Genomic DNA, 14,183 nt, shown 5'->3' with positions numbered 1-14,183 from the left:
GTTTCCAATACTGCTCGGCGTCCATAGGTAGGCCGCAGTTACTTTTGTATAGATCCATCTATGACTATTTGAGCACAGAAGACGCCGAATCTTTCCGTCTTTCGTAGTATAGAGTCTGGATGGCGGCATGGTTGGCTCGGCGGTTCTGCTTTCGGTTGACCGGGATCCGATGGGCTAACTGACGGCGACGTCGGGATAGTTTTCCAGGAGTGTGGAAATGTCTTGTAGGCGTGGAGGTCCAGAAGCGACAGGACACGCTCCGGTGTCATGATGCCAGACTGCAACCCTAGAGAAAATACCAAGAAGTCAACACAAGCCAGCAAGCGAACTTTCAGCATGGGATTCCAAGAGAGACATGGCGCAATTCACGGTTTGTTAAAACCAGACGCTTTAGTCATCGACTTCTGACGAGTAGGTCGCCATTTGACCGATGGTTTGGTCAGGTCCACCAGATGATAGTTCGTCCAGTTGTGCTTGCCATTTAAGCACCTATAACCTGGTTTTGATGCTGATAGCCGATCGGCCAGGAAAATGCTACCCCAATCCCCTGAATAGCGCGGTTTGCGTGCCACAAGATGGATATAAATTGTCAGTCAGGCGCAAGAGCGATTGTGACTCTTGCTGTGACCAGTGGGTATTGGAATACTTCACTCGGCCAAGCTTATGCCATGCATTATGCTGGGTGGTGTTTGTGCCGGCGATGTTGACTTAGGCCAATCTTCGTCGGAAAAAGGCGGGAACAATCAGTGCAAGCCAGGTGAGCAGCCACGTTCGTACCAACATTTTCATTGTCGTCAACTCGATGATGAGCTACCAAGCCAGCTTTCGATTTGCAGCACATGCCACATTCCTCACACGTGAGCCCAACGATTCCGTCCTGTGTACTGGTTGGAACTAGTGCGGATGCGCCAGGTGATTCGTAGTATACATTGTCGAAAGTAACCAGCATATTGAAACCAAACAGGGTGGACAGCCCTGTCTGAAGTTGTTTAACTCCTCGCTCATCTAGACTGACGTCCAAGCTACCTAGTCGGCACCACGAGGAGGTGGTTGAGCTCGCCGACGTATCAGATGAAAGTACTTTCCAACTTGTATCCCTTATCATGGGGTTGGACAAAACGCAGCTTTCAATCCAAAGATCACGTGAAACAGAGAACATAGCAATTTTTCAAGGACCACATATTGGGTTGCTCCAACTGATCATGTAGGTTTGTCTGAAGCAAATTATTACAGGGGAAGAAACTGTTCCACAGAATGACGAATGGTGCTCACTCTCCCAGAAAGTTGTTGGTAATCTCAAGTGGTGTGCCATCACCAAAGGACAACCTATTCGCAAAAAGAACAAAACAATCCCTTTTCTTTTAGTATTGGTGTACGTCGTGTGGGGTCACTTTTTACAGCCCGGGGCTGACAGCCACATGGCTTTGAATGTCACGTGTGGTTTAATGGAGTTAAGCAACCCTCTATTTATGTGAAATAGCCGAGAAACCTAGCACCAATGTCGAATCTGGCAAACGAAGATGCACTAGCATTTTCCCCGTTAAGTACCTTGCTTGCAAGTGTAAGAAAGAAGGTGAGACAATGAGGTCTTTGTTTTTCGGTGGCCAATATGCACTAGCTATCAGGAAAATATCAGTTGGTAGTTGTGGTCCAGGGAACAAACCTATGCCAATCAGACTACAGCCCACGTGTGTGCATCAAATTAGAAAGTGAATTTGAGGTTCTGTTTTATTGTGCGATGGCCGAGCTATTGGGTTACCCCTGCACTGATCCTGCCAGACTACGCGATAGGGAGAAGACAGAGAACTGGGGACACGGCTGTATTGCCAGGACAAAACGTACAGAGCCTCTGCGTAAATATATAGGATGACTAAATGGCCAAATATGCTCGTTCACTTGTTCGCTCCGTACAGCCAGTGGTGGTGTTCCGGTCGTGAACATTCCCAGGCCCACTACGCTGGTCGTGTGTAGCTAGGCCGTGTTTGGTTGGAGCCGTGTCTCGTGGGAGCCGCCGACTCACCTACTTTCCGGACGTGTCAAACCTATGGTGACCTTGGGGGTGCGTCACTCTGTGCACATATGCTTTTTCTTCTGTCTGGGCGCGCCCTGACAGGTGCGTTAGTGACAGATGGTAATATTGCAAATAGGCTTTATTTCTGATAACTATCTACATTTTGACAAATGGATTATAATCATGATTTTTCCTCAAAAATACTCTTCGCGTGACTAATAGCATGAGAAGTCACTGTTTCACATTCATTAAACTAGCCGTTTTCTCGAACCAATAAATCTGGAAAGACGTTACCACACGAAGATTATTCACACAAATGTGACAATCTGTTACTGATGACCCAAATGTTTCACTTAATACTTGTCTTAGGACCACACTACTGATAAGGTTGCTTGAAACTTTTCGAGGGTACATGGGCGCTCCATCCATCCTCGAGCTCATCGCCTAGGCACAGCCCCCAAATTTATCTGAATTAAGTTGGCAATAACAAGAGACTCCAGTAAACCCCAACTTAAGTCGTCATTTATGATATTACCCAACGGATGTGCTTCACAAAGGCTACCTCGTGTTTCTTCAGAAACGGAATTTGGTATTTCCATGACGCAACACAACACTGAAATGTGAGTTGGTACTGCGCAGCTGAGTCTCCCAGTGTGTGTTTTTCGCGAATTGTGTACAGCATGGGTCCAAGTAAAACACAAGGATGACGGATAATTGTGGACCGTGCTTTTGTCGGCTGTCGAGGAGTTTTCAGCAACCTTATGAGTAGCATCTTCCTTTATGGAAGCATGCTGCGATATTTCGAATAATGTTCCGGCTAGCATTCAGATGAGCCTAACTTTACAAATAAACCAGTGTGCAAGAAGATGGATCCCCGCTTGGTACACCGCACTGTGTAAGTAGACACTTGTGCATCCTGGTTCGTAGGACATATTACTTCACGTTTCCCTTGGCAGTGCTACTACGGTAGATATGTCAGAGAAGACTTCAGTTAAATTGGGGAAAACGCAGCGAAAAAACTAAAAATACGGCGCGCTCTTAAATAATAATTGGGATGCATCTAGCAAAGTGCTTGTAAGTGGTCGCCACATCATATAACATAGACAAGGAAAGGTTTAAGTGTTCGCCAGTCTTTCTCAGCTAAATCGAACGTAGGAAGCGTGAATAAAATAACTTGATATGATTTAAGCATTTACACAACACCTGGCCTAGAAAACATTAGGTCAATGACAACATTCCTCAAACAAAGTATTGTCACCATTTTAAGGTTTTTGGATGCTTTTAAACATTGCTTAAGAATTTTGTCCTGCCAAAATACCGGTTGCCGGTTAGATCAGTTTCCATTTAACCCTCAGCAAAGGAGAGCCCGAGACAGGTCAGTGGTGTGATGCTACTGACCGGAAATTCCGTGGTGAAAACACAAACCAGGGCATCCCGATTATGTATCCTATTTCTCAGGGCTCGTGCTTTCTTTAGATGGAGTGTCGGATCGAACCGAAAGATCGTTAGACCAACTATTTTTAAGAAAAATGAGTAGCGAACCTCGCAGTCTCACAAGGGTATCTTTTTGAGCGTTCCAAATGGGCTTATGAACTTCACACATGTGAATCTTGCAACATCGGGTCACGTCTTCATGGCGTACTCAACAAGGTGAGAGGATTTCAAAATGTGCCTGTGTGAAAATCTTTTTATGATTACATACGGTTAAACGAGGGAATATTTTGACCTGATTGGTTTCGCTTATTCACCGACATCACGATGCCTGTCCACTCCTCAAAATAAACTCATTCCTCAGCTGAGCTCCTATATTTAGTGTAAGTTTTTTTCATAATGCGGAGTTTAACAAACCATGGTGCCCATTTTGGTTGCAGTACAAATACGCATTCTATGCTGATACTAGCAGTATTTTCAAGCCTTTTCCGCTTGTAAGGGGCCATTTCTAATTTCCGCTTCTTCGACATGATAATATTCAAAGTGAGTTGCAAAAAAGCTAGCTTACCGACTAAACGAAATCCCTGTGGAAGCACGTTGAAGTTGACACGAAAAATGCGATCAAAGTGCTGAAATTCCCTTGGTTATTATCTGATTGTGCATTGCTCTGTCACAGATTCGGCGATTAGTTAGAGTGTACATTTGTCTGCAGGCCATAGCGGGTGTCTATAGCTGACAGAATTACATACATCATCTCTTTGAGTTCAAAATGGCACGGATCCATGGCACGGAGCATCCTAGCAACTAGTCGACGTGACTGAGGCGAGCTTTGAAAGCCGGCGTAGATAATTCTAGAGACCTGAGTCGATAAAACGAACCCCATAATTTGTGGAGGCGTGTCGGTATCGTGAAAGCGTGTTTCATCTACTCGCCTGGTAGTGGTAGAATGCACTGAAACAAACTAGAGCACTTGATGAATATTTCACTGTGTATTTTATGGAGATTATGAGTCTGCTGTTCAAAAGGTGTGACATTCGCAGAAGGGCACCATTCGGGCGACTCTGATTGAAATGTGAACTAAAGTTGACACATGCGACTTCGCGCTCTTGTATGATACTAAAGCTGACAAGAACATATGACCCAATACAGACGAAATTTCATAGCCCTTCTACCTCACCTTCAGTCATATACTAACAAAGACAAACAACTATCCTAACGTTATTCCTGCCGTTTGTGCACTCAGATTTGTTGAATCACCTTTGGGTTCCCTGATAAATGCTTTCAAAATGGATCTAAAAGTGGCATTTATTGCTTGGAGCATTTTAGTCGTTTCCAATGAATGTTTGGAATTGAGGGACCATATCCACATTGGACTTTCTGTTTTCGCTGTAAATCAGTTTTTCCTTCATATCGATGATTGGCGTGGTGTTCTACGCACTTCCTGCATCGTATGTGGATTACGATTAAACGTGTAATCCATGTCTCCTCGTATTTTGAATTAAATGTGTTTGAAGGTAGTCGTTTCTCCAGTTGAGACCCATTAAGGTGGATGGGGTTTCTTGCCTTTGGCACATCCGTTTTCTGAACATACAATGCCACCAACATACACCGTAACTCTGAAGCATCTCGATCGTTTTAACAAATATTCTGATGGATTGGTGGTGAATTTATGAATAGCCGTTTTCATCATTTTTGATCTGGTCACGACCCGTGCTTTAAAACGCTAAAATGTGCCTTTTTCAGGTCTGACACATAAGTAACCATCTACATGATTCAGATGGAACACCGAATGGCCAACGTCGAGAGCATGACTCATTAGCGAGCTCTGCTTTTGATGCAAACATGGAAGATATGACCACGAAACTTTCTTCACAGCAAACCTCTCCCTTCACAGTACTCGTATAAATATGTGATGCTGAAAAGAACAACTTTAAAACTTTGGAAGCAGCATTGTTCGCACACTAGAAGCGTGTAGGGTGGTCTTACGTTTTTCATCCAAACATGTTACAGTTAAAAGTTGTGCTGCTGTATGAAGAGCCGACACGTGGTTGATTTTCACGTTCAGCTAGTAGATCCCGTCTACTGATCTTCGGAATTTCGCGAAAATGGAGAAACGAAAGACATTACTCTATAGAAAAGTGTTTTCGGTAAGAGACAAGTATGCCACGCCACCACAGCGAAAAACCGCTGGTTTTCCATCCCACACTTTCGTTAGCGTTGTAAGAAATTATTGAAAAGTCCTTCCTCTCATGCTTGACATTTTTCAGTTGTCACTGGTCAGTAAACAACACCGTCAGTGACAGCTGCGATTTTCCTGAAACCAAAAGACAATCTTCACCCTAGCTGAGTTTAGCATACCCTGTTCCGGTAGCGTTACTATGGGCTAACGTCAAATCAATCTACACTTGTATTCACTTTGCCTACTTTTGAAATATTGAGTAGCGTGTGTAGACAACAAGCGGGGCAGCCGGCAATTCCCGAAGTGCGTGGTCACTTGTAACAGGTTTATGTATTTCTTCTAATACATGTACACAACGTCGAAAAAGCATGCGGACTAGTTAGTGGCATTCTGAATGACTGCTCGAGTACGGTACGGCTAGGTGAGCTGGTGCCTCAGTTATCCAAGAAGTCATCCTGTGCATCTGCTGTTACCGCGTGGTGGATTTTCTCACTTCGTATCTCACTTCGTATGTAGAATGCGATAAAGTAATGGTGCCGGTTTGTGCACTGTTCCATGAAACCAGTCATTTTACTTTAGTCCGCTCTATAGGGTGAATCGACTTATCTGATGCCACACAGACCTACTTGATTGATTTTTCTCAAAAATCTGGAGCACTCCTCTACAATATGTGTCCTTAAACCTTTGTATTCTTCGCCTGTTAAAGACTTCGGCTGATTCCAACCCGTCTGGCTCTTCCCGAATCTGCGTTTGATGCGTGACGGCTTGCACCGTATGTCCTCCACGTACTCGAATATGCTTTCGTGCGGAGTTTGCTGCGGATACTACCAAGTGAGTAATGAAACCATTCTACTATTGGCTGAATGATCCGAATAAAAACACCTCAGTGGTCTATGGTAAGTACACTACCCGTTAGTCTTCTGTGATGGACGGATGGGCTACAACAGTTGAACTGAAAAACAGAGAGGTGCCGCTGACCATGTGTAGCGATAGGAAACCTGGGGAAGATTGATTTGAATGGATGTTCACATGTCTTGGGAAGTTAGTTGATTGATTCATCTAGAGACGGTGTATACGCTTATTCGAGAAAACTTATGTTTGGACAATTCTTTAATTTAGGACCGCACACCTCATCCTGTTGGGCCATAGACGTCTCAAGCGTCTGATAAATAACCATGGTTCCTACTGAATCTTCGGTTCAGTTTGCACAGGTCTGCATTCGGCTTTTTCAGGTGGTGAGTACAGTGTCCCACCTGCTTAGAACTAGCACAACTATGCTCTTATTTCTACTTGAAGATCGTTTCAATGCTGAATTTATTTTAACGAAAAACATCACAACCTGAATTAAAATTGGTCATTATTTTTAATGTATGTTCAAAGGTTCGTCTTCATATGTCTGTGGACGCAACAGCACACCCGAAACAAGTAAAAATAGACCTGTCTGCAATAGATTCTAAGCAGAACACACACCGGCACATGTCACAGAGTGGAAATCAGCTTTGTGCGCTGTTAGGACAACAAACCGAAGCTAGTTCTAAGTATTTCAGCAATCTTGGATTGAACTACTCTGAGCCCTGAACCTGTGGTTGGTTTTGGACTTATTTGACGGAATTTTTAATCGATCTCCGCGACGACAATTTGGGTGGTTGTAAAAGCACCCTACAATATGTACCTGTCTGTAGCCTATGGATGTGTTTTCATAGCGTCATCATGTGTAGGAAATGGGCCAAAATGATAGTCACTAAAAGTGAGATCGGTCAGTTGTAGTCAGTCTTTTTCAGAGATCTATTCAATTTCCACAAATATCAGGCCAGTGAATCGGGCACTACTGAAACCTGCGATCTCCCGCTTACCGGGCGAGTGTTCGTCCAACTAAGCTTCCAAAAATTTTACCCCACATATGCACTTCGGCTTCCACAGGTTAGCTAAAGTTCTGCCCAATGGATGTGCAGTTTGTTTCAAGGAGGTTTGGGGAAAATTGATGGATTTTTGTTAGGTGACGTTTTGGTTTTGACAGAGAGCTTCGCAAGTCCAAGTTGCCAGGTTGGTCCGCTTTTAAGGTGGTCAGAGAAATAATCAGTGACAAGCTGACTTAATCAGTCCTGGGTGTCAGTGTGAAGTTCCTGTTTATTGGTCAGGTCGAAGGACGAACACTTACGATAGATGGTTAGGGGAGTTTGTTATCAAGTTGAATCAGGATTTTGAGGCCTTGTTTTTCCGGTCTAGGACACCTTAATCGAATATTCCTCTTGGGTGTCGTTTACAGATTTTGTTAATCTGTGTGCGGTGAGGAATACCAGGACAATTGAGGTGGGGTTGTTGGGAGCGTGCTTAGGTGGATCTTACTCTGCTCGGGTTTTTTACTCCTCGACCCAGACCATTTTATTGATAACCGCACACCTCCTCGTGTCATCTCAGCTGATCTTAATTTGCTCTCCACAAGCACTTCGGTTGTACGCCCTCCGTTTTACTCACACTGGGATGCCTGACGATTTCCACTGCCTAGCCACCAGTCACTGTGGTGTGAATCCTAATTCCCGTTTCGAAACGTCCATATTTTCTAAGTCTATCCTGTGTCCAGTGTCTAGTGTATGCTATGCCACTTTCGAGACTTGAATATCGCTTCATATTCGTCCACGGTTCTGGGTGGTTTGTAAGTGCATCGCTTATGCTCAACTATTCTGGATTGCGATTCCCTGGCTATCTGAAACACAGATCATACGAACAACTACTAAGCGAGCTAACTACTCCCGAAAATCTTTCGTGTGTATGGCAGTGAAAATTACCTGAAAGAGCTGGATTGAGAGAAACGTTTATTTATACTCCTAATGTGTGAACGCGACAAGGCGAACTAAATCCAATAGGAAGTACCACACTTGTTGTGTATGCAAGGGCCAACGCAACAGCAGACATGATTTGCCTGTAGTAAGATCTACTACAAACAAATCATGGTGAAGAATGTTCTCGCCTCACTTGCAGTGTCCGTCCAAAGAAAAATGGCTACGAGGAGACTCTTGTGACGGGCATCTATAATAAAAGCTGATAAAAACGTTTTTGCCGGTAGGTGTTAAATGCGTTATCTTTCAGTTTAAGGTTAAAAACCTGATGAGAATTTGCAGCCTTACAAACGCAGAATAAATGAAGATAGTCCGATTGATTTCTTCGTGCACTGAGTTGCGTCTCCACGTTAAGGATATGGCGATAAATTTAGGACCGTTATGTCCAAACATGCACTGCGTCTGACACTGTTTTCAGTTACTTACCCAAACTGGATCGGGCCCACTATTATATAGTGAGACATCAGCCTCTACATTATAGTATCGGTTGAAAGATATCCAGTTCCTTGGGACGGTTGCGGCTAAACCAATCCATTCCTCGTGGTTGTTCACCATATAAAACTTGATTACTCAGAAAAATTTCCCGACCTGCATTGAGTTATGTCTTGTATTGCGTGTAATAAATTTTTCGGACTATTTCCACTTCATGTAGACGATGGGCAAATCCAGTGGCAAACCTAAACATTTATCATTTTGCTGTGGATGTTCGATAAGCCATAGGTAAGGTACCTCACCTGGAAGTTCATCAGTCATGCAGGACGGGAGAACCGACAAAAGGTAAGAAGGAGGACACTGATAGGGAGGTTAGTGGTGCACGTTTAAAACCTGATATGATTTATGTACCAGTTACTCTAAAAGAGAAAACAACATCTATCATTAATGTTAATAATATATTAGTTAGCCGTGCGTCGTAATACAGCAGTCTCTTGGTGTTGAACAGAGGTGCGCCTGTGGCCTATAGATTGACTCAGGTGATATCTGATCATGATTAGTCGTTTGGATACTCGACTCTGTTTGTTAGTGGAGCGGTCTGTTCGAGTCATTCCAAGTGACTCCGATACTTTAACTTGCCACGCGGTTGCTATGTTTGTGTCCTGATCCGTCTGTCTGGTGATCCAATCGTATTGCTTTGTCCGAATAATTTGGTATTTTTTTATTGTATTGTTACGTAGTAGTGGTATGGTCAGTTCAGTTCAGGCGCACAGACAGCGCCCCGAAGTGCAATCGTCCCAGATGCTACAGCTTTATTCACCGAAGGTAGGGAGAGCAAGTTATGAGAGCCACGTGTTGGAGACGATGTGCCAATCAGTCCATTGATATTAAATAGCATTTGGCCGGTATGGCATGGATTAAGAGCTTCACAATGAAGGCGATAGCTTTAATGCAACACCGTCATTGGCCGTATGACAGCCATATTTGTCAGGGCTAATCAACTTCCATTGTACGCATTCGGTGAGGGAACAGTTACAAACCATATTGCTGAGTTGGAGAATGACCGCCGCTGAGTCGTCTCAATCCGGTGATAGGGTGGGCAAAGACAGCATTACGAGTCGAACGTTTTTCTGGTATACGAAGTATATGGCCCAACCAAACCAATCTGTGCAGCGTGGCCAGTTTGTCCCTCGAAGGAGAATGACCTGTTCTGAAAACCAGCTGGCGTCTCTCAGCGTTACTGAGCTTATGTCCTCTCAACACCTGGGCAATGCTTTAGAGACACCGGTGGTCAAATGTAGAGAGTCTTCGAAAACCATTCACGCAAAACGGCCACATTTCTGATCGGACCGAAGCATTGCACACTCTACCGCGAACAGTCAAAGTGTCCTGGCCTTCTTAACTCGGGGATTGCTTTCATCTTTCATCATACTTATGAATTTCCCCAGGTAAACGAGTCTATCTACTAGACGTTCAATTTAACTGAACGAATGAGGTCTTGGTTTGACTCCACTCGAACATGCAACAGCACTTTACCCTTTTGCAGCTGCGAACCGCACACTGAATTGTGCATTGGAATTATTTAGGTCACTTAAGATATTTTTTAATTCCACACGGTCCGACCGAAGCGGGGTAATATGGTTAGCAAAATCAGCGTCTGTGAACAAACACCTCTGTAGTACTTTGATCCCCAAAGTGTTATAAAAAGACAAACAAGGCTCAATCAGCATGTCAATTGCGAAGTCAAAGGGGAACAGCAACAGATGACACTCCTGCCTGACACCAGTGGATGTGGGGAGCACAGGAGGGGATTTATCGTAGACAAAGTCGCGTGTAATGGAGAAGAACCTTTATAAGAGATAAGAATTTAAAACAGAGGTTCTTATTTCACAGACGATGCTACAATTTCTAATGATCAGCCAGATCAAAATCAGGGTTCGCCTTCGAAATAGTGGCCAATTGTTGTTCAGGATGTTGTTTCAGTACTTGTCACATATGACTGATGAAACCTCAGCCAGCATGAGGCCAAGCCCAAGTCTCTCAATGATGGAATAAACTGCGTGGGATAATCTGAGAGTGTACTTTGGAAGTTAAGGCTACCATGCTGATGTCCAAGTGACCTTCTCATCGGGTTTTCTCACCCTTTTCGAATATTGGAATAACCATCGAGTTCTTCTATTGTTTTTTTTAATTTTCTTCTCACTCCATACGTTTTAGAGTAGTATAGTTAGGTTAGCCAACTTTCTTAAGGATTTCAAGATGCAGACTGACTAGACCAAGTGTTCTGTCGCACTGAAGCAATGACACGCTGGACTTCCGATGTCGACAGCAGGCTGATTTCAACGTTCAACTTTTAACCGGCGAGCTCCAAAATAAACAACAGTCATTTCTCGAAGCTACCCACTGGTAGCTGGTTACCACATAGTCCAAATGAATCAGCAGTAGGCTTGCAGTTGGTGAACTCCGATTCACACGGTGGGAGCGCTTGGGTTGAAATCCTGTGCTGGCTAGAAACAAATGATCGACGCGATTCTCGTACTTCTCGGACTGTGAGAGACCACGAGAGAACCCCTAGAGCTGCCGTCTGTGGGGCCGAATGCTGACAAAAAAACAGCGTTTAACGTTGATATGCATTTTTACGAGTCAACTTACTAGCGGACAGACGACTGTTTACTGGAATCCATTCCAGTGAAGTGTCTTCAGTCCTGAAGCTATTCACAACGCTCACACTCATGTACCAAAAGCGAGCCATTGCAGCAGCAACACCAGACATCCGAAAGGTAAAGTATCAGGAATCTGGTTTGTACCAAGTGGTTTATTGTGTATGACCGAACAAATGTCTTGTATGCGCCTTCCGGAGACAATGTAGTTCGATGGATAGAACATGGTCTTAACAGGAGCTATCAGTTGAACAAATGGGCACAGAGTACAGACTTTAAAAATAGCACTGTAGAACTGATCCCTTAAATTTGATAAGGGTTTATTTTGATTTATATCGATGAGTCACAGCTTATATATGTAGCACGGGTTGAAGAAGTGACAGTTAAATGGACATGAATGAATTGAGTTAAGGACGCATGAGAAGAAGTCAGCGAATAAAGAGATGTAGGGGCGAATTCGACTTTCAAATTACCTAGGTCGGAGAGGTCCTTTGAGGTATCTCGCCTTGAGCCTTTGAAGCAAATTCTGAACCATGAAACAGTAGCTTCTAGGGTTTTGTTTATCAAATGTTCTGGGAGCTAATAACACAGAAGTTTGCCATACTTGGCTGCAGGAAGTTGGAACATCCCGATGGCGCAGGGAAATGAATAACCGTTTGACTTCCAATGTGGCTGCGCATAGTAGGTACCTTATGAGCTGTACCAGACGCTTCTGTTTCAAATATATCTCGACTGCGTTGAAGATTGGGTCAGGGGCCATGACTAATCGTTGGGTGATCGAGTATGCCCTTTTTAGGGCCGAATTCTTCTAGTCCGTCCTTCCCTATAGGGGAGGGTGGCATCGCTGCATCCATAAAAACATGGGAATGTAGTCATCTGGAGGAGAAAGTGTGACGCTATCTCTAAGGTGCCTCGTACTACGATTTCCCATATTCCGGGGACTCGTTGTTCTTTGATAAGTTGTGCCCCATTGGCATGGGTGAACCTTAATGGAATGAGCTCCAGCCAGCGTAACCCACAGGAGTATTGCAGCAGTGAAGTACGATCACAATGACAAGGTGACAGTTTTAGGTCAGGGTAGTAGTTTTTACTAAGGTCGGAAGGAAACGTGGTGGCCACAAATCAACCCACAAGTCAGTCGATCTGATTTTAGTACCCAAAAATTTCAACCAGAATACCAGAACCAGAGGACCGAAGTAACTGCTTGGACAAAAAAAATGAAAATCAACGGGGAAGAATGAACATAACGCAGCAGTCAGAAGGCAAATTCCACTTTCTCTGTTTGGAATGAACGACAATCAATAAGGAAACAAACTCAATATAGTAAAACTGGAGGCCAGAAATCAGCAAGGAAGCCTTGAGAATCATCTTACTCCACCACGAACTCAACTCTACAAATTCACCCGATCGACCTACCATTGCAGGCAAATTACCAGCCTATACGGACGAAGTAATGCAATTGGGTCATCAGACGGACGGATCATGAGACAACCGTTTCGGCATCCATCGTCGGCCCCTTCGGTGCTTCTTCTGATTATTTGTAATCTATGACACATTTGTCACGTACAGGGGCGAGATGGATCAAGTGGTTAGAGCGTGAATTTACTGACCGGAAGGTCCGTGGTTCGAACCCGACCTCTGCCTCTGGTTTTCTCCTGTCTAGGTTTGGGTGACCTGGCAGTATCCCCATTCCTCGTGCTTTCTTTGGGTGGCATGGTAGCTAGGCACCGGAAGGATGTTAAAGCTGAACGGGATAAGCCAGCCGGTCGAATAAGAGCTTTCATCAAAGCAGCGTGGTGAGTCAGCGTGAGACTTACATGTACGGAAGGAGACCTAAACCAATGGACATTTAGGCTTCCGACCAAGAGAAAAGGTTCAAATCAGACGTTACAAGGACCAAAGACGTTTGACTAAAGGAGGGGTGAATAACCGGGGACGATATCGAGAATAGGGTCACTAGGCTTGGTCGATCTAGCTTGTAGACGCATAGCGCAGGCCTGTAACTTATTCCTGTGGCATTCAGCCTTGCAGTCCTGGTGTTCCGTGGTAACTTCAAAAGAAACTCATAATAACAGCCAAGGCCTTTTACCAGCCATAATGTCATTGACCAGAGAGCATATTTATTCAAGCTGACCAAACATAGTGACCTTTATTCTCGACTGAACCCGAAACGTCCGAACCTCTAACTTGTTCTAAGGGACGTGCCTCAGAGTTTTGTAGCTAGTGCTTCCAACTTTTTTTGACCAACCGACCATTTACGTATTTGTTGGCTTATGTTCACCTTGTTATACTTAACAGTCTAACGAGAAGGTGCCTAAATAAATTACTTCGCTTTGTCTACGTTCTATTCACATTCCTGTATCTAATGACCATGAAAAAATTCAGGGTTGCCCATTCGCTCCAATAGATTGAAGCAATTTCAATGTCTTTTCACAACGGAAATGGTAAAACACGTAAAAATGACGGGACCGATTCAACCGTAAACAATCAGCCAGCCCAGCTAATCAGTTAAGCGAGAAATACAGTCTTCCACGACCATGTTTGATGCAATGGTTTGTGAGACCAACACAAGTGGCAGTCCATGAGTTACACGGGAGCAAAAATCACATTATACTGAAGCACCATTCGTTCTA

The sequence above is a fragment of the Opisthorchis viverrini genome (assembly GCF_000715545.1).
Source record: "Opisthorchis viverrini unplaced genomic scaffold opera_v5_197, whole genome shotgun sequence".
Lineage (NCBI taxonomy): Eukaryota > Metazoa > Platyhelminthes > Trematoda > Opisthorchiida > Opisthorchiidae > Opisthorchis > Opisthorchis viverrini.
The sequence above is the reverse complement of the archived record's forward strand: the minus strand, read 5'-3'. Positions refer to the sequence as shown.